Below are 24481 nucleotides of genomic sequence, written 5' to 3' on the forward strand. Positions count from 1 at the left end.
TGAACAAACTCAGTTTCTAAATTGGGAATAGAGAGTATCAGGGTACAGTTTAGCTCAGGTGCTTGGAACTGCTGGCTTCAATAAAAGTCTCTCTCTATGTACACAATCCAGGCCACTCGCAACTGGATTCTTTAACTGTTGGATAAATCCTTAAGTTTGGGTTTAGCAGCCAACGGGTAATTCTAGCATTCAAAGTCTCCCACACCGACTTGGTTGGAAACTTAGTTACAACTGGAAGGGTAGAAGTAGGAACTTTTCTTACTGTACCAGAATCTTTCAGCCGGTCCAGCGATACTGTAAGAATTGTGGATTCAGTCAATGTCCAAGGCAGTTCAGCTTCTAGGCTCTTACCGAGCAGCCAGCCTTGTGCGTGGCTCTCTCACTGAAGAGTCCTCCCCTGGTCGCATGTAGAGTTGCTGGGCCTCTCCAAACCCGAGACGGCACAGGAACACCTTAGAATCCTCCTTTAAGTTACTGCTCCTCGAACTAGCCAGTTCTGAGGCTCGGAAACAGATGGATCCGCACCCTAGGCCATGAGGGCCCCTGGGGGCTGTTCAGGAGGACCAGGACCACAAAGTCAGCAGCAACTTCTGGACCGAAACCCAGAACCACGTGACTTTGGCACCTTAAGTACCCCTTCCCAAATTACGCAGTGAGACAAACACGCCCACTGATTGGTTCCGAGATAGAGATTGGTACCCAATGCGTCCAACCAGACTGCGTTCTATAGCCTCCCACAGGTGTACAACCCGACCTATGACCAGGCAGAACTTCTATACAGCCCAGCCAAACTGATGCCAAAGTACAATTTAGCACAATTAGTCCCAAAACTCATTACAGTTTTGAGCAAAAACTAAATTTAAACATATAGCGTGTACTGGTTAGGAGTACCAGCGCTACAATTGTTATTCTGGGACAACAGTGTTTCCTGACAGGATAACCAGGTAAAAATAAAGAAGAAATGATGCGCTAGAGCAGGGGTCTCCAAACTTTCTAAACAAAGGGCCAATTTACTCTTCTTTAGACTTTAGGGGAGCCAGACTATGTCTATTGGCAGTAGTATGGATAACAATGGTGCTGCGCTGTGAACTCAAGAATGGGTGCTAAAACATAAACTAGAATAAAGTGCAAATTCAAGGAATTACAGTGTAAATCTCAAACATTTAAGGAACAAAGTCAAATATAAAATATAAATCCAAATTACCTATGTATAAAAAAATGACATATGATGCAAACAAAAGTGATAAAGTGCAAATACTGTGCAACACAAGATTAAAACAATTGGCACATGGTGGTGATGAGAAACATTAATATGGATGTGAATAAAATATCCAATGAGCCATTCCAGGGCTCAGGTGGTGGATGAACAACAGTCCCAAACTGTGAATGAATGCTGCTACTTCAGTGACAAATAAATATAAAAATAAAAATAAAACAGTCCAAAAGCTGATAGGTCTGTGATGTTCCCTTCACCATAAACCGTGAAATAAAAAACGGCCGATGCCTGGCCAATCCACTGTGGTGGCACCTAAATGTGCACTAACCCCTCACCTTACTGCTGTAAGGTTACAGCATAAACTAGATATAATGTAACTATGTAACAAGGATGCGGTGAGCAGTCAGTCTAGTTACCAGTTGATAGCGCAGGAGAATAACCCCCCCATATAGTATTGGGAGTAGTGGAGTCAGTGGGAGTAAACAGTAGATCTTTAGAACTAGGGGAGGAATAGTGCCCCAGTTTTGGTGTCAATCTGAGAAATAGTGCCCTGTTGTTAATGTCAGCAACAGGAATTATACCCCATTGTTTGTGTCAGTGGGAGGAATAGTGTCTTGCATCAGTGGAAGGAAAACTGGCCCAAGGGCTGGGAAAAGGCAAGCAAAGGGCCACATTTGGCCCCCGGGCCACAGTTTGAAGACCACTGTGCTAGAGAGCCAGATTGATACAGTGCTTGTGAAGTGCTCTTTGGTCTATTGGAGGTTTCATGGATTAGTGAAATTACTGTTTCAGACCTCTGCATATTGTTTGGGACTCCTTCATATTCACAATATATTTATATACTTTGACAGCACTTGTTTATGTGTTATCGTCACTGTTACCTGTGATGCCCGTGTTTTTTTTTTGCTTGAACATTTTTCAGTGTACATTTTGCTATTCATGCAGCACAGGTTTTTGGTGCTTCTTGGCACCATTTGGTTGCAGTAGTGAGCACTGGGATTTAAGTTTATTTCTTTGGTTTAACATTCACAAATTCTAATGCCGCATACACACGTATCAGATTATCCGGCGGACTTAGTCTGGCGGACAAACCGCTGTACTGTCCGCCGGACTTTCCAAACGAGCTACCTGCCCACACACGGTACTTTTTTGGCGGACTAGGTCCGGCGGGCTAAGTCCGGCGGACTATCCGCCGTACTTTTAAAATGAACGGACTCGCCCACACACACGGGGGGAAAGTCCGTTAATTTTGAGCATGGCTCCAGGTAGCCGGAACCAGCGAAGGAGGCATCACTGGCCCCGTCACCTGGTATGGACTTAAAGGGGAATCCCTACGCCAAAAAAATGGTGTGGGGTTCCCCCCAGGTCCAAATCAGACCATTATCCGAGCATGCTACCCGGCCGGCCAGGAAAGGGGATGGGGACGAGCGAGCGCCACCCCCCCTCCTGAGCCGTACCACCCCACCCCAAAGCACCTTGTCCCCATGTTGATGAGGACAAGGACCTCTTCCCGACAACCCTGGCCGTTGGTTGTTGGGGTCTGCGGGCGGGGGGCTTATCAGAATCCGTGAGCCCCTTTAATAAGGGGGCCCCTGGATCCCGGCCCCCCACCCTATGTGAATGAGTATGGGGTACAATGTACCCCTACCCATTCACCTGTGGAAAAAATGTAAAAAAAAACACAACACACAAGGGTTAAAATAGTTTATTGCTCAGCTCCGGGGGTCTTTTTCTGTCTAAGGGGGTCTTCTCACCGGACTCCTCCGCTATCTTCTGCTAGCTCTTTTACTAGCGGTGGCCCGGTCTTCTGTCGCCGCTGTCGCCGTCTTCTGTTCTTCTCTTCTGGAGATGTTGCCTCGTCGCTGTCTCCGGTCACTATGACAGGACACGCGGCGTGCGGCGACTTATATAGGGACATCACCGGATGATGTCCCCGCCCGTTATGATGTCACAGTCCCAGACGAACCGAAGAGGGGGACAAGACCCCCAAAGAGGGGGACAAGACCCCCGAAGTCGGAAGAAGAGGGCGGCGGCGAAGAAGAAAGCCGGGCTCCTCCGCTAGTAAAAGAGCTAGCAGAAGATAGCGGAGGAGTCCGGCGAGAAGATCCCCGAAGACGGAAGAAGACCCCCGGAGCTGTGCAATAAACTATTTTAACCCTTGTGTGTTGTGTTTTTTTTTACATTTTTTTCACAGGTGAATGGGTAGGGGTACATTGTCCCCCATACTCATTTACATAGGGTAGGGGACCGGTATCCAGGGGCCCCCTTATTAAAGGGTGCTCACGGATTCCGATAAGCCCCCCACCCGCAGATCCTGACAACCAACGGCCAGGGTTGTCGGAAAGAGGCCATTGTCCTCATCAACATGGGGACAAGGTGCTTTGGGGTGGGGGGGCCGCGCAGCACCCCCCCATGTTGAGGGCACGCGGCCTGGTACGGCTCAGGAAGGGGGGGCGCTCGCTCGTCCCCACCCCCTTTCCTGGCCGGCCGGGTAGCGTGCTCGGATAAGGGTCTGATATGGACCTAGGGGGGGACCCCACATCGTTTTTTAGGCATAGGGATTCCCCTGTAAGTCCATACCAGGTGACGGGGCCAGCGACGCCTCCTTTGCTGGTCCCGGCTACCTGGAGACGCGTTCAAAATGAGCAGACTTTTCTCCGGGCGGGAAAAGTCTGTTCATTTCAAAAGTACGGCGGACTGGCACACACACGGCCATACTGTCCGCCGAAATGAGAGTCCGGCGGACAGATTAGTGTGCAAAACTCCAATCTTAGTCCGCCGGACTTTTGGGTAAAAAAAAGTCCGCCGGAGCCTAAACACGGGCGGACTTTTCCACCGGATTGTTTGATCGTGTGTATGCGGCATTAGATGAACTTGTGCCCTGATCATGCACGGAAATGTGCCAAATAGTATTCTGAAAAAGCAGTAAAAGCACGAGCCCTCATTCAACTCTGTATCTATAAGCATTGTGGAGAAAATTATTTTTAAATGTCATCGCAGAGGTACAGCTTATTGTCTTTAAAAACAGATCTTTGCAGGCTGCAAGCCCTATAATATAAGGTATTTCTAAGCTGTTAGAAATGAACTGACTTTGCACAGGGTAAGAACCAGCATTATTTATCTAGCGATAAGTGTTTCCTACAACCACCTGTACAAATCAACCACAGGATGTAGTTGTACACTCGTAAATGCAGATCTGATATACAGTTGTGCTCATAAGTTTACATATGCTGGCAGAATTTATGATTGCTTGGCCATTGTTCAGAGAATATGAATGATAACACAAAAACTTTTCTTTCACTCATGGTTAGTGTATGGCTGAAGTCATTTATTATCAATAAACTGTGTTTACTCTTTTTAAATCATAATCACAACAGAAAATACCCATATGAACCTGATCAAAAGTTTTTTTTCCCCTGCTGATTTTGGCTTGATAACATGCACACAAGTTGACGCAAAGGGGTTTGAATGGCTATTAAAAGGTAACCATCCTCATCTGTGGTCTGTTTGCTTGCAATTGGTGTGTGTGTATAAAAGGTCAATGAGTTTTTGGACTCCTGACAGACCCTTGCATCTTTCATCCAGTGTTGCACTGACATTTCTGGATTCTGAGTCATAGGGGAAAGCAAAAGAATTGTCAAAGTATCTGCGGGAAAAGGTTGTTGAACTGTATAAAACAGAAAAGGGATATAAAAAGATATCCAAGGAACGCAAATTAGTAGTGTTCAAACTCTAATCAAGAAGTGGAAAATGAGGGGTTTTGTTGAAACCAAACCACGGTCAGGTAGACCAACTAAAAGGAAGCTGCACATGGGACGTACTTGGACATTCCAACATGACAATGATCCAAAACACAAGGCCAAGTCGACCTGTCATTGGCTACAGCAGAATAAAGTGAAGGTTCTGGAGTGGCCATCTGTCTCCTGACCTCAATATCATTGATCCACTCTGGGGAGATCCCAAACGTGCAGTTCATACAAGACAGCCCAAGAATTTATAGGAACTGGAGGCTTTTTGCCAAGAGGAATGGGCAGCTTTACCATCTGAGAAGATAAAGTGCCTCATTCACAAATACTACAAAAGACTTCAAGCTGTCATTGATGTAAAAGTGGGCAATACACGGTATTAACAACTGCGGTATGTAAACTTTTGATCAGGGTCATCTGGGTTGTTTCTGTTGTGATTATGATTTAAAAGGAGTAAAAACATAGTTGATTGATAATAAATGGCTTCAGCCAAACACTAACTATGAGTGAAAGAAACGTTTTTGTGTTATCATTCATATTCTCTGAAAAATGGCCAAGAAATCATAAATTCTGGCAGGGTATGTAAACTTAAGAGCACAACTGTATACATAGTTATATTACAAGTCAAGTTGAAGACAGGTCCGCCTTGTTCAAAAAACGTCAATATACAATATACATCCTATACCCACAGTTGATCTAGAAGAAGGCAAAAAGAAAAAACGAACAAAGAACAGTACAATTTGCTCCAGCAGGGAAAAATAAATTCTTTCCTGAACCCCAGAGAGCAATTGAATGTTCCCTGGATCACCAATCACTGATGATAAACCTATAAATGTTAACGTGCAGTTCGATTTTGTGTATTTAGGAATGCATCCAGGATGTACGCCCTCAGACGCAGACAAAGCAATAAACAGAATCTAAAGTTCAAATCTCAGGCTCTATGATTAGTATATCCAGCTTGTCACCAAATAAGTGTGTTTTATAGGAAAACTGACAGGTTCCTCTAAAATAGTGGGATTATGCTATATTTCTGTTCTGCCTAGAAAAGAAACCAATCTCTGTAAATAGCTCTTTGCCTTGCAGACTAATAGGATTTAGTGGAATTCTATGAAATTTGTGCATTGCTTATTAAGCTAGGTTTACACTGCTGTGATCTGATTTTGATCTGATTTCCAGTGTGACTGAGTGATGTAATGTAACTTGGATGCAGTTTGCATGTTCTTTGGGGCCAAAATCGGGCTAGAATCACACCAAAGTAGTACAGGAACCTTTTCCAAAATTGTCCCATGCTGAGTTTCATCGATGTGAACAGGAACACTTGAAAACAATGTGATTTTCATTGTCATGTGAGTCTGTGCATTTCAAGTCGCATATGAAATCACACTATTGTGAATGGAGCCTTAATGTGAATAAGCAAAAGTGTGTTTTCTTTTAAATTAAGTTAGAAAAACATCTGTGCTTGATAAATCCTATTCATCTACCTCCTGCTCTTAAGATGACCATACACTATACAATCTGATTGTACAATCAGAGGGCACATTATATTTCAGGGATGCGCAAATCATATCGCTCGAAACCCAGGACATGCAGTTCCGGGTGCCAGATAGGTATGTTTTTTTTTACATTTAGCCCTGCTGCAGGCAAGCAGGCAGTTTACAGTGCCTTGAAAAAGCATTCATACCCCTTGAAATTTTCCACATTTTGTTATGTTACATCCAAAAAGGTAAATGTATTTTATTGGGATTTTATGTGATGGACCAACACAAAGTGCCACGTAATTGTGAAGTGGAAGGAAAATGATAAATGGTTTTCAATTTTTTTTACAAATAAGTATCTGAAAAGTGTGGCATGCATTTGTATTCAGCCCCCTTGATACTCCTAATTAAAAACCTACCCTGTTTCCCCTAAAATAAGACCTAGCATGAGTGTCGGTGATGGCTGCAATATAAGCCCTACCCCCAAATAAACCCCACCCTCTTTCCCCAAAAATAAGCCCTACCCTGAGAATAAGACATAGAAGGACTTTAACTAGGGCTTATTTGGGGGTAGGGCTTATATTGCAGCCATCATCGACAATCACGCTAGGTCTTATTTTAGGGGAAACAGGGTAGTAGAACCAATTGCCTTCAGAATTCACCTAATTAGTAAATAGTCCACGTGCATGTAATTTAATTTCAGTATAAATACAGCTGTTCTGTGAAGCCCTCAGATGTTTGTTAAGAGAACCTTAGTGAGCAAACAGCATCATGAAGGCAAAGGAACACATTAGATCAGGGATAAAGTTATGGAGAAGTTTAAAGCAGGGTTAGGATATAAAAAATATCCCAAGCTTTGACCATCTCATGGAGCACTGTTCAATCCATCATCAGAAAATGGAAAGAGTATGGCACAACTGCAAACCTACCAAGACATGGCTGTCCACCTAAACTGACAGGCCAGGCAAGGAGAGCATTCATCAGAGAAGCAGCTAAGAGGCCCATGGTAACTCTGCAGGAGCTGCAGAGATCCACTGTTAAGGTGGGAGAATCTGTCCACAGGACAACTATTCGTTGTGCACTCCACAAATCTGACCTTTATGGAAGAGTGGCAAGAAGAAAGTCATTGTTGAAAGAAAGCCATAAGAAGTCCCATTTGCAGATTACCAGAAGCCATGTGGGGGACACAACAAACATGTTAAAGAAAGTATTCTGGTCAAATTGAACTTTTTGGCCTGTGTGGTGGAAAACTAACACTGTACATCATCTTGAACACACCATCCCCACCGTGAAACATGGTGGTGGCAGCATCATGTTGTGGGGATGATTTTCTTCAGTAGGGACAGAGAAGCTGCTCAGAGTTGATGGGGAAGATGGATGGATGGATGTGGCCAAATACAGGGCAATCTTAGAAGAAAGCTTGTTATAGTCTGCAAAAGACTTGAGACTGGGGCAGAGGTTCACCTTCCAAAAGGACAATGGTCCTAAACATACAGCCAGAGCTACAATGGAATTGTTTAGATTAAAGCATATTTATGTGTTAGAATGGCCCAGTCAAAGTCCAGACCTAAATCCAATTGAGAATCTGTGGTAAGACTTAAATTTGCTGCTCACAGACGCTCTCCATTCAATCTGACAGAGCTTGAGCTATTTTGCAAAAAAGAATGGGCAAAAATTTCACTCTCCAGATGTACAAAACTGGTAGAGACATAAACAAAAAAAAAGACTTGCAGCTTTAATTGCAGCAAAAGGAGGTTCTACAAAGTATGACTCAGGGGGGATGAATACAGATGCATACCACACTTTTCACATATTTATTTGTAAAAAAAATTGAAAATCGTTTATCATTTCCCTCAACTTCACAATTATGTACCATTTTGTGTTGGTGTATCACATAAACTTCCAATAAAATACATTTATGTTTTTGGTTGTAACATGTCAAAATGTGGAATATTTCAAGGGGTATGAATACTTTTTCAAGGAACTGTATCCTGGGTTCTCACATATGCATGTTTAAATCATAATGCAATTCAGACATGCATTTCTTTGTGACTACCATTCCGGTTTCTGTGTGATTTCCGTACAGGTCTCTTTCTCTCCACAACTGCCTCCCAATGACGTCAATGCAAAATCGCCTCCCACTGACTATTATACAAAAATGTCTCCCATTAACTTCAAAGCAAAAATGCCTGTCAATAATAAGCCTATGTGAACACTTATCTCTGCATGCCACTATACTCTATCACTCTGAAAATGCAATACGTGTGGATCATATCAATGTGAACCAGCTCGATAGAAACACATAATATCTAACCTGTCTTGCGAATCTGTAAATTTGAAAACGCATCCTGAATCACATGAGTGACCTGGGGCTTAGGCTCCATTCACACCAGGCGTTTTGGGATCGCAGCATAATCGCTACAATTCTGCTCGCGGTTGCAAAAAGGCTGGTTCAGGTGCCATTATGTTCATTATGGTACCTAAATCATGGGGCGGTTTTGCCGAGATTGTTGCACGCTTTATCGTATGGCAAATTGCATTGCTTGAAGCTTGTAATCCAAAAGAAACTCCCGTCCCTTTTTGGGTGACAAGTTTCACGAGATGCGATTTGCCCCAAATGCGTTTTAAGTGCCATTGAAAGTAATGACACCTGAGCCTGTGTTTTGTAATTGTAGTGCGGTTTAGGATTGTGGGTAGAATCACAGCGATTCTGCTGTGATCCCAAAATGCCCAGGTGTGAACAGGGAACGGAACAGACACCAGAGCTTGATTTGGCTGCTCAGAGTGTGCCTGTACTGAGCCCCCAAGTGTTTCCGTGTGCGAGGGTAACTTAAAGGAATAGTTTTTTTTCTCATTGAGGCCGGCGCCTCCGAGCATTAAGAAAGCCCGACACTCCCCTTTCCTGACGAGCACCCAATCAGTGCTTGTCCCACTGCAAGGTCTCTCCCCTCCCTGTTAGTCCTCGGGGACAGTGTTGGAGACAGGCATGGAGTTGAGTAGGAGATAAAAGAGCGCAAAACATTAAAAGTTTAAGTCACCATAAATTCCCTTTCGTTCTTAAAAACCCCAGAATTTCTTAAAAGCACCTCTGCCTAATAAAAAACATCAACCTTTCATATTTTTTTAATCGGGACAAGTAGATTGGGACCCTGATTAGTCCATTGGACAAGTAGTTTTTTTTAAAATGTCCACACCCCAGTATTTATGGAAAAGAAGGTCAGCCGGTAGGCATTGGACATGGAAGGCTGCTATTACTGCAAACATGGCGACCTCTACAGTGAATTGAATCTTCCCCATTGATCACTCAGGTATTAGATATGCATAATTACCTTGGTCAAAGCTAGACCAATGTAACTGTGGAAGAAAAAAATACCTATACTTCAGCTTTACCACCTCTATCAATATACAGTTATGGATGTGTGCTCACTTTTTAACGCTAAGGGCCGGTTCACACAGCAGGCGAGGCGTCTCCGACTTGCCTCGCCGCGACCTGCGGCGACCTCAGAGGCGACTTGCAGATGACTTCTGTATAGAAGTCAATGCAAGTCGCCCCGAGGTCGCCCAAAAGTAGTACAGGAACCTTTTTTCTGAGTCGGAGCGACTCGAGTCGCTCCTCTCAGAACGGTTCCATTGTACAGAACGGGGGCGACTTGTGGGAGCGAGGCGAGTCGTGTCGCCTCGCATCGCCCGCTGTGTGAACCGGCCCTAAGTGCTTCCTCGTTGGCATGTCTCAGGGCCATAACTACTGTATGTACGATGGGATCCCATAACAAAACGTCTAACGGCCTCACTGCCTCTCTAACCTCTGTCTTAAAGACAATTCCTACAGTACACAATATTAATTGCTTGCATATAATTTTTCTACAGTTTTCCAAACTATATACACCCTAATTTTATCCAGATTTATTTTCTAAATGCTAACTTTTCAGACCCTTCCTAGAAAGGAACGTGGCCATTCAATACAGTAAAAATGAGGCCAACAAATAGGAAAGTAGTTGTCTGCTGAGATTCTTGGCAGTGTAAAGTTGTTTAGGGACAGTGGTGCCAGCTTCTTTCCATTGTTCAGTCACAGATGTCATTTGCTGCCCTATAAAAGGAAGAAGGATGAAGTACAACAGTAACATCCACAACTCGGCCGCCAGCTATGTTACTAACCTAGGCTCAAAATACCAACCTAATCGTCTTCATTCCTCCCAAGACCTCCTGCTGGCACAAACTGTTGGCACTATATAAATCCTGTATAATAATAATAATAATGAAGGTGCAAACTGTACGAGGTGTATAGGCATATGAGCAGCTGGTTAAGTGGCCAGCAACATGTTGAACTTTAATGGAAAGTTTGGAAACCCAATGCTAATATTACCTCAAGGAGAGCCATAACCTTTAACATTGTCCCTAGTAGCATTTCATATTGAACCTTCATAGAATTACAAATATGTATTTCTCTGCAGATATGTCTCTATGATTAACCGCTTGCGGACCAACGCACGCCGCTTTATGTTGGCAGAATGGCACTGGTGGGCAAAAGGGGGGACAGGTACGTCCCCTTTAAGAATCGGTGCTTCCGGCACGCGCGCGCAGCCGGTGGCACGCTCGCACTTCCACCGCGGTCTCCGTGACCGTGGGTCCCATGGACTCTATGTCCACTGGGTGCCCGCGATCGTGTCACGGAGAGGTAGAATGGAGAGATTTTTTTGTAAACAAAGCATTTCCCTGTTCTGCCTAGTGAAAGGACAGAGATCACTGCTCTCTGTCATCAAGAGAGAGTAGTGATCGCTGTATAGCCCCTCCCCCACAGTTAGAATCACTCCCTAGGACACACTTAACCCCTTCACTGCCAGTGTCATTTACACAGTAATCAATGCATTTTTATAGCACTGATCGCTGTATAAATGACAAATTGTTAGAAAAGTTTTAAATGTTTATTGTGTGACTATTAAAAAAACAATAACTCTGAGACTGATTTTTAAAATGACTTCTGAGCACGTTGTTGTATTAACTTGCTGTATCGTTTTGTTTTAACTAACTCCATAGTAAGTTGTAGGATGATTAGGCTTAACTATATATGGTAGCATAAGATTGTACAGGAAACATTAATTAGCCAAAATAAAGTACCACCGTGTACCAGGCACGCTATCTAAGTTTCCTCAGCCAATAGAAGCGTAGAGGCTGTATTATTGTAGGTATTAGAAGGGGGAATATACATTCCTTTGTGTGAGTCTTACTGGATTTTTTGCCATGTAAGCTTCTCCCTTTTGTGTGACACATCACAAATAAATTGTCTGCTTTTCAATACACCTGGAGTTTGACTAATCACAAGAGAAGAATAATCCTAACACAAATGGCCCCAAAATAGTGTCAAAAGTGTTCCGATCTGTCCGCCATAATGTCACAGTCCTGATAAAAATCGCAGATCGCCGCCAGTACTAATAAAAAAATAATAAGTAATAAAAATGCTATAAATCTATCCCACAAATTTTGCGCAAACCAATCAATATATGCTTCTTGCGTTTTGTTTTTTTAACCAAAAATATGTAGAGGAATACATATCGGCCTAAACTGAGAAAAAAAAATATTACATATTTTTTGGGGATATTTATTATAGCAAAATGTAAAAAATATTGCTTTTTTTTTCAAAATTGTCGCTATTTTTTTGTTTATAGCGCAAAAAATAAAAACCGAAGAGGTGATCAAATACCACCAAATGAAAGCTCTATTTGTGGGAAAAAAAGGACGCCAATTTTGTTTGGGAGCCACGTTGCATGACCGCGCAATTGTCAGTTAAAGCGACACAGTGCCAAATCGCAAAACGTGCTCTGGTCAGGAAGAGTATAAAATCTGAATTGGTTAAAGCCAAACTCCAGGTAAACACCTTTTCCAATGCCAACCTACAGTGTAGTGGATCAGAGTCATAGTTTCCTTTATAAGCCAAACTAATATCCAGCCCCGAGGACCAGACACTTTTCTCTGCTAGTTATCTCCATAGGCACTGGTCTCCTCACTGCCCCCATGAGTTCTTATGCCTCCGAAGCCTATGAAAGAGGACCTGGTCACTGGAGGGGTTTCCTCCACCTATAGGAGGTGTCCACATCATACAGGCAGTGATGTGGACACCTTAAGAAGGACCCCAGGACCAAACTAAATGAGAAGAGAGAAGGATTGTTACGTGACTGTGGCTTCAGATAAGTAAAATCGGTAATTGAATAATTTTTTTTCATAGCATGGTTATTTTTTTATTTTTTTTATATATACTTTATACTTTGACCAGATTACAGTGTAAATCTAGTGACAGCAAACTTAGCCCTTGTACACACGGTCGGACATTCTGACAACCAAATCCGTTGGATTTTGTCTGACGGATTTTGTCCGAAACTGTTGCACACGGTCGGACAAAGTTTTCGGAAAATCCGATTGTACATAACGTTATGACGTTATTGTGTTATGACGGGACTACGTTCAGGCTAGTAGCCAATAGCTTTGGTCTAGGAATTTGATCTGCGCATGCGTGGCACTTTGTCGGAGTAGGCTACACATGATCGGAGTATGTCCGATCGGAGCATTTTGTCGGAAAATTTTACGAACAAGTTGGAAAACTTGGTCCGTCGGATACTCCAACGGAAACAGTCTGATGGAGACAACACACAGTCGGATTATCCGACAAGATGGTCCGATAGGACACATTCCGTCGGAATCTCCGACCGTGTGTTCAAGGGCTAATAATCCAACCACACATTGGCCAAAAACAAATTACACTCCTGAGGATTGGCAAGAGAAAGCATTCATTCTGCAAAAAATGAGGACAATATCATCACATATACTGTATGTACTAGATTGCCAAGGTGCCCAAATCTTTTTCAGAGTTTAAACAAAAGTCAGAAAAGAGGGCAGAAACAAGGGAAAGGGGAACAATATGTGTACAAAAGAAAAAAAAAAGAAGATGATGGGAAATGTTCAGGGGGCACGGGGAGAGAGAGAAAGACCACAGTTAATTAAAGGGGGTGGTGGGAGGGGTTTATAATATCCTGACTCTAAGCTTTAGGTTTTGGGGGGGGGGGTCTAGCAGGGTGGGACCTTACAAAATGCAATAAAGTCATTTTTGAGTGCTGTACATTGGAGTGCAGCTTAAAGTGGTTTTCTTGCCTGTAAAAGTCGGTAGTTACAAATCCCCTATCTTCTGACCTTTAATAAATGGACACTTACCTGTCCAACAATACAGCGCCATCCTTACCTGAGCTAGTTTTTCACTAACCTATAAGTTCCTGGTGCCGACATTCTAACTTTCAGCGTCACTGCTGGCTGCCCGGCTGCAAGCCTCCGGTTTTGGGGTTAGATGTGGTCTAACATTGGCCAACACCTGCTTCTGGAAGCTTTGAGCAGTGCACACTACTGTTGTCACTGCCCAGCTTGAGATGTTGCCCACAATAATCAGCTTTTTCTCATTTAGTCATTATGCCTTGCTCACAAGGGCATACTTAGTCTGGGTTCACACTAGGGCACAAAGCGACTCCCATTCACCGGCTCAGGTGTGATTTTAGCCCGAATTTTGGGCAGAATTCGTACATGTAATGAACCAAAAGACGCACAGGACTCTTGTGCAATTCGCACCGGGGCCGCTCTGGAGATGTGCAAACTGGCTCCATTGGGAGACGGTCACAATCTCCTGCTAAGCGCATCCAATTTGAATTAGTATGAACCCAGCTTTAAAGCGTAACTCCCCTTTTGTGGGGAAAAAAACTTTCCCCCCTGTGTGATCTATGTGCATTGCAATGATTATAACAAACGTTGTTACAGATTCCTACCTTTTGTTATTCTGAAGAAATCCCTGTGTTTGTCTGTGCCTCTGTACTGAGTGGGTCTAATGGGAGTGGTTTCATAATTAACTGTTAGGTGTGCAGCTGCAGGGCACTAATGAGGAAATCTGCTGCGCCTGCATACCTTTAGACGTGCTCCTATTAAAAGTATTTCTCCAAAAATTACATTTTTGTTGCAAGGGATGCAGGAAATCTGACTTGTACCTTAGGCAGGCGTCTGGGAAAATTGGTGAGCCAATCATACAAGCAGGAAATTATGTTTCTGGGGAGTGGTCAGTACATACTCTGTGTACAGAACAACTCCATGTAGCCATATTGCAATGCATTCTCAGGAAATTACATTGACTGCAGATTGAAAACGAAAGGTCATTTTTAATAACATTTAATTACAATATGATTAGTGTTGTAATTATAGGTGCTATATTATTTTTTCTTTATTTGTTTTTTTTTTACCCCCACGAAAGTGGAGTCACCCTTTAATCATACACCCATGTGAGGGCTGTGTTTTCCCTGCAGGGGATGCCTAGGTGTTCTGTGCATTCTGTCCCATTCATGTCAAATTGGATGCAGCGGCTGAACGGACACCCAATTTGGCATCCGTGTGTCCCTGAATCCACAATATTTGAATTTGGGGCACACACCTGCACCCACACAAGAGAACTGTGTAATATCAGGCCTATACACTTTGCCCCAAAGCTTTCTATGAATCTACAATATATCCCCCTTCTTCCTTGCACTGTCACTGAAAAAGAAAACACATAAAAAAATAAAAGCAAACTGTTACTATAGCTAAAGAGAGTTTTGAAAAGTAACTTACGATTGTATATGTTTTGTTTTCCAAAAGTTACAATTCTAACAATCCCAGCATCGTGGGGTCCTAGGAAACCCCCCAACAAGTATATATGTTCCATATTTGGAATCTCTCACCTGGGGACGAAACCTGGTCTGCTTTGTGGCAGGAAACTCCCCGTCTGCATCGGTCTGTCTTCTTCTACAGCTGGGCCAGCAGGCCCACACACATTTGGGGAGCGGCGGTGCCACCGGTCACTTGGCTTCCTTTAAGGTGTTCTGGTCAAGCAATCTTTTTGATTGTAGAAAGGAGAGAGTACAAAGCTTGAACTTGAAGAATGAGCTGAGCTTCTTCTAGCAGTTCTTCCTGTTCTTGCACCTGTGCTTTTCTTCTGCAGATCCTGCTTGGCATGGCTAACAAACAATAAATGTGTTCACTGGATTACCTTCAGAGGTGTAACCAAACGCATCTGCTTTGCTCTCTTGCCAGAACTGATAGAGCTGACTGAATTCATTTCCCTGAGAAGCCACATCTTGCACAGTAAACACTGATAAGGTTGAAAATTTCAGGGCTGTGATGTGGTCAGATCAGAAGTTACATAGAGCCACCTAGTGGTTAAACTTCACATTGCTAATACTTTTCCTGTTTCAAAGTGCTATGGCTAAGAAGGTACTCCTGATAATGCATGTTAGATTATATAGGTATGACTAAAAATGATTCACACACATAAATGTATCATTCTACTTTCTACAATGAACCGCCTGTTGGCTGTGTAACATACAGCTGTGGTCAAAAGTTTTGAGAATGACACTTATATACATTTTGATAAAGTCTGCTGCCTCCGTTTTTATGATTGCAATTTGCATATACTCCACAACGATATGAAGAGTGATCAGATAAATTGCAATTAATTGCAAAGTCTTGCAAAGTCCTTCTTTGCTATGAAAATAATTTATAAAAAAAACTTTTGCATTGCATTTGTGAAGAAGGCTTCAGGCCAACCAAGAAAGTCCAGTATGTACCAGGACCATCTCCTACAGTTGATTCAGCTGCTGGATCGAGGCACCACCCGTACAGAGCCTGCTCAGGAATGGCAGCAGGCAGGTACAAGTGAGAGGACTGGGGTAAAGACATTTTCTCTGAGGAATCTCTTTTCTAATTGTTTGGGGCATCCAAAAAAAAAACTTGAAAAGGTGAGTGCTACCATCAGTCCTTGGTCATGCCAACAGTAAAGCATCCTGAGACCATTCATGTGTGGGGTCTCTGCCAAGGGAGTGGGCTCACTCACAATTTTGCCCAAGAACACAGCCATGAATAAAGAATGGTACAAAAACATCCTCCGAGAGCAACTTCTCCCAACCATCCAAGAGCAGTTTTGTGATGAACAATGCTTTTTCCAGCATGATGGAGCACCTTGCCATAAAGCAAAAGTGATAACTAAGTGGCTTGGGGAATAAAACATCAAAATTTTGGATCCATGGACAGGAAACTCCACAGACCTTAATCCCATTAAGGACTTGTGGTCAATCCTCAAGAAGCAGGTGATCGACTTTGAAGGAGCAAGCGGACAAAAATTGGAAAATCTGGACTCCATATTTTGTCTACAGAGACCAGACGCTACTGGCTTCACAACCACTGGAGAGTGATCTGGTCAGGAGGGCTTGCCTAATCCTTCCCTTCCTTACTCCCCAACCCCCCCTTTTTTCTGTCCCTTCTGTCTGTGTTTCCCCATCTTTCTTCAACCTTTGTACTTTTCTTTTTATGGGCCCGGTCTCCGAGGCCGTTTCCTCAGTTTGATATCTTAAAACCATAAAATTTTTCGGTCAAGATCTATCCTTACGCAATGTAATCATGGTCCAAGGAGCAGTTCTTTCTAAGCCTACAGAACTGGCCCATCCACTTATGGTGAGGCTAGGTTCATAACACAATACCACTATTCGCATAGAAAGATGAAAAAAAATTATCAAGAGTCACTGTGGTATCCTTTTACAGGATCCCAAAATAGCCCCAGTACCGGCAGAGAGACTTCTGATCATTTATAGGAAATCTAGAAATGTAAGGAATATTGTAGCCCCCAGTAGAATCACCCACTCCGCTACCATTTTGTGCAATTCTTTGGTCACCTTTTGCAATTTGGTTGGTATGCATCAATGCATAAAAATCAACTGCAAAATGTGCCCTTTTGTCCAGCATCGCCAAAAAAGCTTTCTAGATCATTCAGGGTAGATTTATGGCTTCAAACTATTTTACAGTTGCTCCACAGAGTTTGTGGTGTACTGTCTCTCCTATACGTGGGCCGCATTGTGCGGGCCCTTTTTGGGAGACCACAGTAGGCTGATTGAGAAGGGGTCTGAGGACTACAGTGTCCCCAGGCATTTCCTTTCTCATCGCAGTCAGTCCACTAAGGGGCTGCGAGTTTCGGTGATTGAAACTATTCCCCCCTGTGACTCTCTAGCTGAGCGATTTCAGAAATTGTGTCACAGAGAGACTTTTTGGATTTTCACCCCCAATTCTTTGGCACCTAGAGGGTTAAATGAGGAAATAGAGCTCAATACCATCTTGTAAAGTCCTTTTTTTTCCCCATCACTTTCCTTTTTGTGTATTTATCTTAAGAGTAATATGCTACATGTATGTTAATTATGCGATTATTTGCTACATTTTACTAAAACAGCTTTTATGTATCACGCTTATTATTACTATTGTATGTGCACTTTTTTTCTATATACATATGGGTGCATGTGTGTGGTTTTTATATACACTCACACCAATATAGTCATATGATAACTAATGTCTGTTGGCGTCCACATGCTATGTCTTGTGTATATATATATATATATATATATATATATATATATGTATATATATATATATATATTTTTTTTTTTTTTTTAGATACGAGACATGGGGGGATTGGGGTACTATGCAAGTCCAACCTATTTCTTGTTCCTTTTTACATATATAATTTTTATCAATCCTAAATTATTCCCTTTGAGATCTCCACCCCCCCCCCCCCCTCATGCACACATGCTCTGTCTGGATCGCTATCCGATCCCCAGCTCTTCTGTGCGTTCCACACCTGAGTCCATGTTCAAGCCCCACCATCTAAGTAGACATAGAGTTTATAATACATTATAATAATGCCGAGCGAAGCGAGGTCGTGCCCGAAGCATGGCGAGCGAATCAGGCCCGTGAGGGGCCCTGTGTTGGAACGCATATGGTGGCAGCGCACATGCGCACTCCAGCGGGTAGCCGAATGTGATGAGTAGCCGAATGTGACGTCGCCGGGCTTCTGCTCTCCTATGTGGCGGGTCCCCACTAGTGTGGGCGGAGGTTCCTTCATCGGGTGTGTTCACCTTCGGCTTTTCGATTGAGTCTTTTGGAGTTTGCTGACGCTGTCAGCCTCAACTGTCTGTACCAGCGAGTCCGGATACTCACAGTAGCCCTCCAGTCCACCCTGTCCACCATCGTGGATCATCACACACGATACCACAGCAGCTCTACATGCAATTTGAAAGCTTCTTAGATGTAAGGGAATATTGGAATAAGTCCCAGTCAAAGTCACGTGATAGTGACGTAACGCGTAGGACAGCAGACAGACACCGGAAGTAACGTTCACACACGAGAGGGCCTCTGTGTACTGTGCAGTGTTTTTTGGAAAACAATGTGAGTAGTCTGTACTTTTAATAAAATGTTTTAATATACGAACTACTACACTATGGCAGGCTCCACATTTGTTTCTGAGCATCTCTTTTAAGTTACCCTCGGTATTTATTTGGAAATAAGAAGTTGTCTGGACAGGAGGAGAAGTGAGATACTGAAGCCCCCCCTTTTCAGGATTTTACATTTGTGCTGTTCACCTTACAGCTGTAAGGTAATTACCTGGTACACTCACGGGCTTGATGAACACCTGAGAATCACTAGTATTGCTGGACACCATTTTCCACATATGTGTGATGCTTCTCTCACTGTCGTTTGGAGGATTTAATTCACTATATATATAGACTTTCACTTGAGTGACACTTGCTATTTTGGATCGGGATATATGCGATTTTATATATCACAGCTTTTTTATTAATTTTTCTTCACGTGTATTTATTGTTTGTTTTTATATTTTTAAGTGTGATTATTACCTGTGGATCACTGTGAAGATTATAGCACACTAGCACTTTATGTATATTGGGGCTATTATTAGTATAGTAGCATTTCTATGGATAGCACCTTTTCACTTTATATTTGAGATTTGTCTCATTTATTTATTTATCACATGAATTATTGGCTTTTTATTTATTTATTTATCACTTTATATGAACTATTTACATTTTCATGCTGGGAGCGCAACACCATTTTTAATAATATTGGACTAAAGCATTGATGGTTTTACTTACAATGACCCAGTGCCCTGTTCTCCTTTTTAGCTCTGTTTCCGAGGGAATCCTAGACCTCAATAAGGAGCTATTGGTGTCCTGTCCATATAGTGTCTGTCCTATCGTCAGCTCTACATGGTGCCTGCACACTTAATACTACATTCTGTCCTGAGTCCAGGTTCAAGCCCCACCATCCAAGTGGACATAGAGCTAGAATATAAATATGGCGAGCGAAGCGAGGCCGTGCCCGAAGCATGCCAAACTAAGCGAGCCCGCGAGGGGTCCCTGTTACAAAGTGGTGTCTTACAACATCGGGAGCGTGTGACAGAATGTACTATTAAGTGTGCAGGCACGTTGTAGAGCTGATAATCAGCTGTTCATCTTCGGAGACTTTTGGCATTTCCTTTGTCCTCGGTACTGCGCAAACGCTGCACCTGTGCAGTATAGGACACTATCCGATGGGGGGACCTTTCTCGCCAGAAAACCGGTTTGTATGTATCCTGTCCAGTCACCACCTGCTGCCTTTTTTCCCTGTTGATCAGAGTCAAATTGTGATTCTTACCTATTCATGGACTAGTTGGACTTGAATCATTGGCTATTACTTTTCATTTTCTGTTTTTAATAGTCCACATTATTTTTATTTATTTTATTGTTATTTCAGTATATATTATATACAGATACCATCTTATGGCACTCACTTTTTAGTTGGTGAATTGTTAAAATAGTATTAATTTAGGCGAAAAAAATATTTTAGTCAACGAAATGAACACTGCACTGCAAATATTGACTCTCTGCATAAACTTAATGTAATTGTCAATAAAAGCCTTTGACACTTATAAAATGCTTGTAATTATACTTCAGTATACCATCGTATACCACAGTATACCATAGTAACACCATAGTAATACCATAGTAACATCTGACAGAAAGATCTAAAAACACTGAAGCAACAGACTTTGTGAAAATGAATATTTGTGTCATTCTAAAAACTTTTAGCCATGGTTGTATGCAATGGCAAGAAAGGTAGGCTTTAATGTTTGGACGCCGCACATATGCACCCTCAGCGCCATGAAGTTGCGTGCTGAGACCACGCTCACTGTGTACTCACAGCACACTGAAAACAAACTGTCGCTGTCAGTCAAGACTACTAAACGGGAGCCAGCGGGACAGGCTCCAGATCATAAGATCTCTGTGAGAGCCAATCATACTGGTCCCCCGATACAGAATCTGTGTAGCCTACGGGGCAACAAAGCCCACTTAAGGGGCCACTGGGAGGTAGTATTAACCACTTTCCAACCTGTTCACACAGATATACTATGGCAGGTCGGCTCTCCTGCGCAAACTGATGTACCTGTACGTCAGTTCGTACAAGGAAGTCCCACAGAATCAATGTCTGCCGGCGGCCCACCATCGCCTTGTACACAGACAGAACGGGAAACTGCTTATTTTGCCTAATAACATGACAGAGATCTTCTGTTCCCAGTGATCAGGAACAGTGATCTCTGTCTTGTCCCTGGCAGTCCATCCCCCCAACAGTTAGAACACGCTGAGGGAACACACTTAACCCCTTGATCGCCCCCTAGTGTTAACCACTTCCCCGCCAGTGTTATTTTTATATTGATCAGTGCATTTTTATAGCACTGATCAATGTAATAATGCCACTGGTCCCCAAAAAGTGTAATTTGGGGTCAGGTTTGTCTGCCGTAATGTCGTAGTCCTGCTAAAAATTGCAGATTGCCGCCATTACCAGTAAAAACAATAAACAATAAAATCCCTAAATCTATCCCGTAGTTTGTAGACATGATAATTTTTGCGGAAACCAATCAATATGCACCTATTGCATTTTTTTTAACAAAATTATGTAGAAAAATATATATCAGCCTAAACTGATGAATAAATTCATTTTTTTGTATATATTTTTTGGATATGCATTATAGAAAAAGTAAAAAAAATTTTTTTTTTCAAAATTGTTGCCCTTTTTTTTATAGTGCAAAAAATAAAAACCGCAGAGGCGATCAAATACCACCAAAAGAAAGCTCTATTTGTGGGTAAAAAAGGACATCAATTTAGTTTGGGTACAGTGTTGCATGACCGCGCAATTGTCAGTTAAATCGACGCAGTGCCGTATCGCAAAAAATGGCCTAGTCATTAAGGGGGCAAATCCTACCGGGCTGAAGTGGTTAAAGTATAGCTAAAGCCAGTGGCGGGGCTGGTGTTTTTTTTATTTTGGGGGGGCCGCAAACAGCCACCCACTCCCCCCCTGGATGGTCAGCGGCAGCAACCCCCCCTGGTAGACAGTCGGGACATCAAAGCCCCGGACTTAACCCATCTAGAAAGTGGGCGGGCAGCGTGTCTGGCGACTTTCTTCCTCCTCCTGTGGTGTGGATCACGGCGCCTTCTGCCATGCATCCCCTCCTCCTCCTCCTAGGCATCCAAACCAATCCTCCTGGAGTCTACTCTATTTTGAAGCCTATCAGAGCCTATGACTCTGATCAGGTGCTTCAAAAAAAACGGATGTGGCCGTGGTGGTTGTGGATAGATTCATGCTATGCAGGCTTCCAGTGAAAACTCAGAATTTTAGATTTTCACTTTACTTTCAGACCCAATCAGTTTATGAACAGCTCATCCTGAGGAGTTAAAGAGGATGTAAAGGCTGAAGATTTTTTACCTTCATGCATTTTATGCATGAAGGTAAAAAACCTTCTGTGTGTTGCTCCCACTACAGCCTCCCCCAATACTCACCTGAGACCCCACCCGATCCAGCGATGTGCACAAGAGCATTGGCTGTCCTGGATCTCTCTCTCCTCATTGGCTGACACAGCAGCAGGAGCCAGTGTCAATCACAGCGAGTGAGCCAATAAGGAGAGAGCAAGGACGGGCCCGAACCATGGCGCTAAGTGTTTTATGGATGCATAGAGCAGAGCTCAGGAGCGAGCAGGCACTAGTGACCACATAGCAAGCTGCTTGCTATTGGGGCACTTGTCAAAGGGGGAGGAGCACCGGCAGGGGACCCGAGAAGAGGATTGCACAGAGCAGGTAAGTATAACATCTTTGTTTTTTTTTTTAAACTGAAGTATTAATATCACTTTAATTGTGGATAAGCAAAGAATATTTAATTGGGCTGATTAGGTAAACTAGCACCAAGTTCAGATCAGTAAAAAAAAAAAAATCTGTGTTACAGGTTAGTATGTTAGATTTATTTGTGTCAATATGCATGTAAATCACACCCCCTTCAATTCTGGATGCTGCATGTGTACAGACATTTACAATTTGACAGGCATGTGGGAGCAGGTGCACATTCCGGAATGCACACGGTCTGCATTCGGGACTGTTCACCCATTCCTGGACACCTGTTAGATTTTGACAGGCAGCTGGGCCTGTACAGCCGCTGAGTCTCTATCCACCTCCATAGGCTTATACAAGCAGAAAATGACCAAGCTCAACCGCACAACTGAGATATACTTGCTGAGATTCGGTGCTCAGGCTGGGGGCGATACCCACTCCCCTAAACAAACATCCAAACAGAAATTCATCTGTAAACTTTATAACTCCTTAGTATTATTCTTTATTTGGCTACATCACTACACAGGATCAAGGCTGACAGGTTTCGGCCATTACAGCTTTACTCATAGGCTGTAATGGCCGAAACATGTCAGCATTGATCCTGTGTATATGATATAGCCAAATAAAGGATAATACTAAGGAGTTATTGATTTGCCAGCTGAATTTCTGCTTTGCACCTCCATAGACTGTCTGCACACAGCTGAAGGCAGATGCAGGCACCAAAAAATGCCTCTTGCACACAGTATGGGTGTCAGTGCCCTTCAAATTAGACTTTATGAGCAGCATTTTACTTTTGGCAACATTTTTTACTAGTAAAGAGCCAAAAACACCTGGGTCTGGTTTGAGCAGTGGTTTGGCAAACGTAAGTACTGTAAAACCTTGGATTGCGAGCATAATTCATTCCAGAAACATGCTTGTAATCCAAAGCACTTGTATATCAAAATGAATTTCCCCATAAGAAATAATGGAAACTCAAATGATTCGTTCCACAACCATTTATTCATAGGTCCTTCAGTTTATAGCCCATTTAAAAAGATTATACAGTAGCAGTGTGATAGTTTGTGTAACCATAAAATGTCCATCCACAAATTGCAACCTCCACAAGGGGATTATAAGCAAATCCAGCAGGAGCTACAGAGTATAAAAGAAAAGAGAAGCGCCTCTAAGTGTAGCAATATTTTGCTAAACGTACCTTCATTAAAGCGGAGGTCCACCCTAAAGTGGACCGTCCGCTCATTGGAATCCTCCCCCCTCCGGCGCCACAATTGGCACCTTTCAGGGGGGAGGGGGGTGCAGGTACCTGTACAGTACAGGTATCTGCATCCACTTCCGGGATAGCTCTCTGCAGAAAGGGGCGTAGATTACGCCCCTTTCCGAAAGTCCCCCGCTGCCTGCTGGGAAACACACAGATCCCAGAGGCAGCGGGTCCATCGTTATTGCGCAGCGCGACTCGCGCATGCGCAGTAGGGAACCGGAAAATTAAGCCGAAAGGCTCCACTTCCTGATTCCCATACCCAAGATGGCGGCGGCAGCACCCGAGAGACGATCGAGAGATCGGCTTCGGGTGCCGACATCGCGGGCGCGCTGGACAGGTAAGTGTCACTATTTTAAAAGTCAGCAACTGCAGTGTTTGTAGCTGCTGGCTTTTAAAAAAAAACGCGGACTCCCGCTTTAAATGTAACCACATTGCTAAACTTATACACGGTCGGACATTCCGACCACAAAATCTGTCTGATTTTTTCAGATGGATTTTGTCTGAAACTGGTGTTGCATACACATGGTCGGACAAAGTTGTCAGAAAATCCGATCGTTCAGAACGTGGTGACGCTTGTTGCATACAACGGGACTATGTTGAGGCTAGTAGCCAGTAGCTTTGGTCTCGTAATTTGATCTAAGCATGCGTGGCACTTTGTCCATCGGAATTCTCTACAAAAGATCGGGAAAAGTCCGTATTTTTTTGTTGGAAAATTTTAGATCCTGCTCTCAAATTTTTTCCGTCAGAATTTCTGACGGAAA

General features: G+C 43.1%; 1 long non-coding RNA gene across 1 annotated transcript in view; it reads right to left on the reverse strand.

Moving 5' to 3' along the window:
- LOC143924383 (uncharacterized) overlaps window positions 1–15597 on the reverse strand; it is a 38569-nt gene extending 22972 nt beyond the window's left edge. The window contains exon 1 of the long non-coding RNA XR_013261858.1: window positions 15176–15597. This is a non-coding gene — a long non-coding RNA (uncharacterized LOC143924383). The remainder of the gene's footprint in view (window positions 1–15175) is intronic.
- Window positions 15598–24481: the final 8884 nt, after the last annotated feature.

The sequence above is a fragment of the Lithobates pipiens genome, unplaced genomic scaffold, assembly GCF_037356315.1.
Source record: "Lithobates pipiens isolate NorthernLeopardFrog02 unplaced genomic scaffold, aLitPip1_a1.2 Scaffold_22, whole genome shotgun sequence".
Lineage (NCBI taxonomy): Eukaryota > Metazoa > Chordata > Amphibia > Anura > Ranidae > Lithobates > Lithobates pipiens.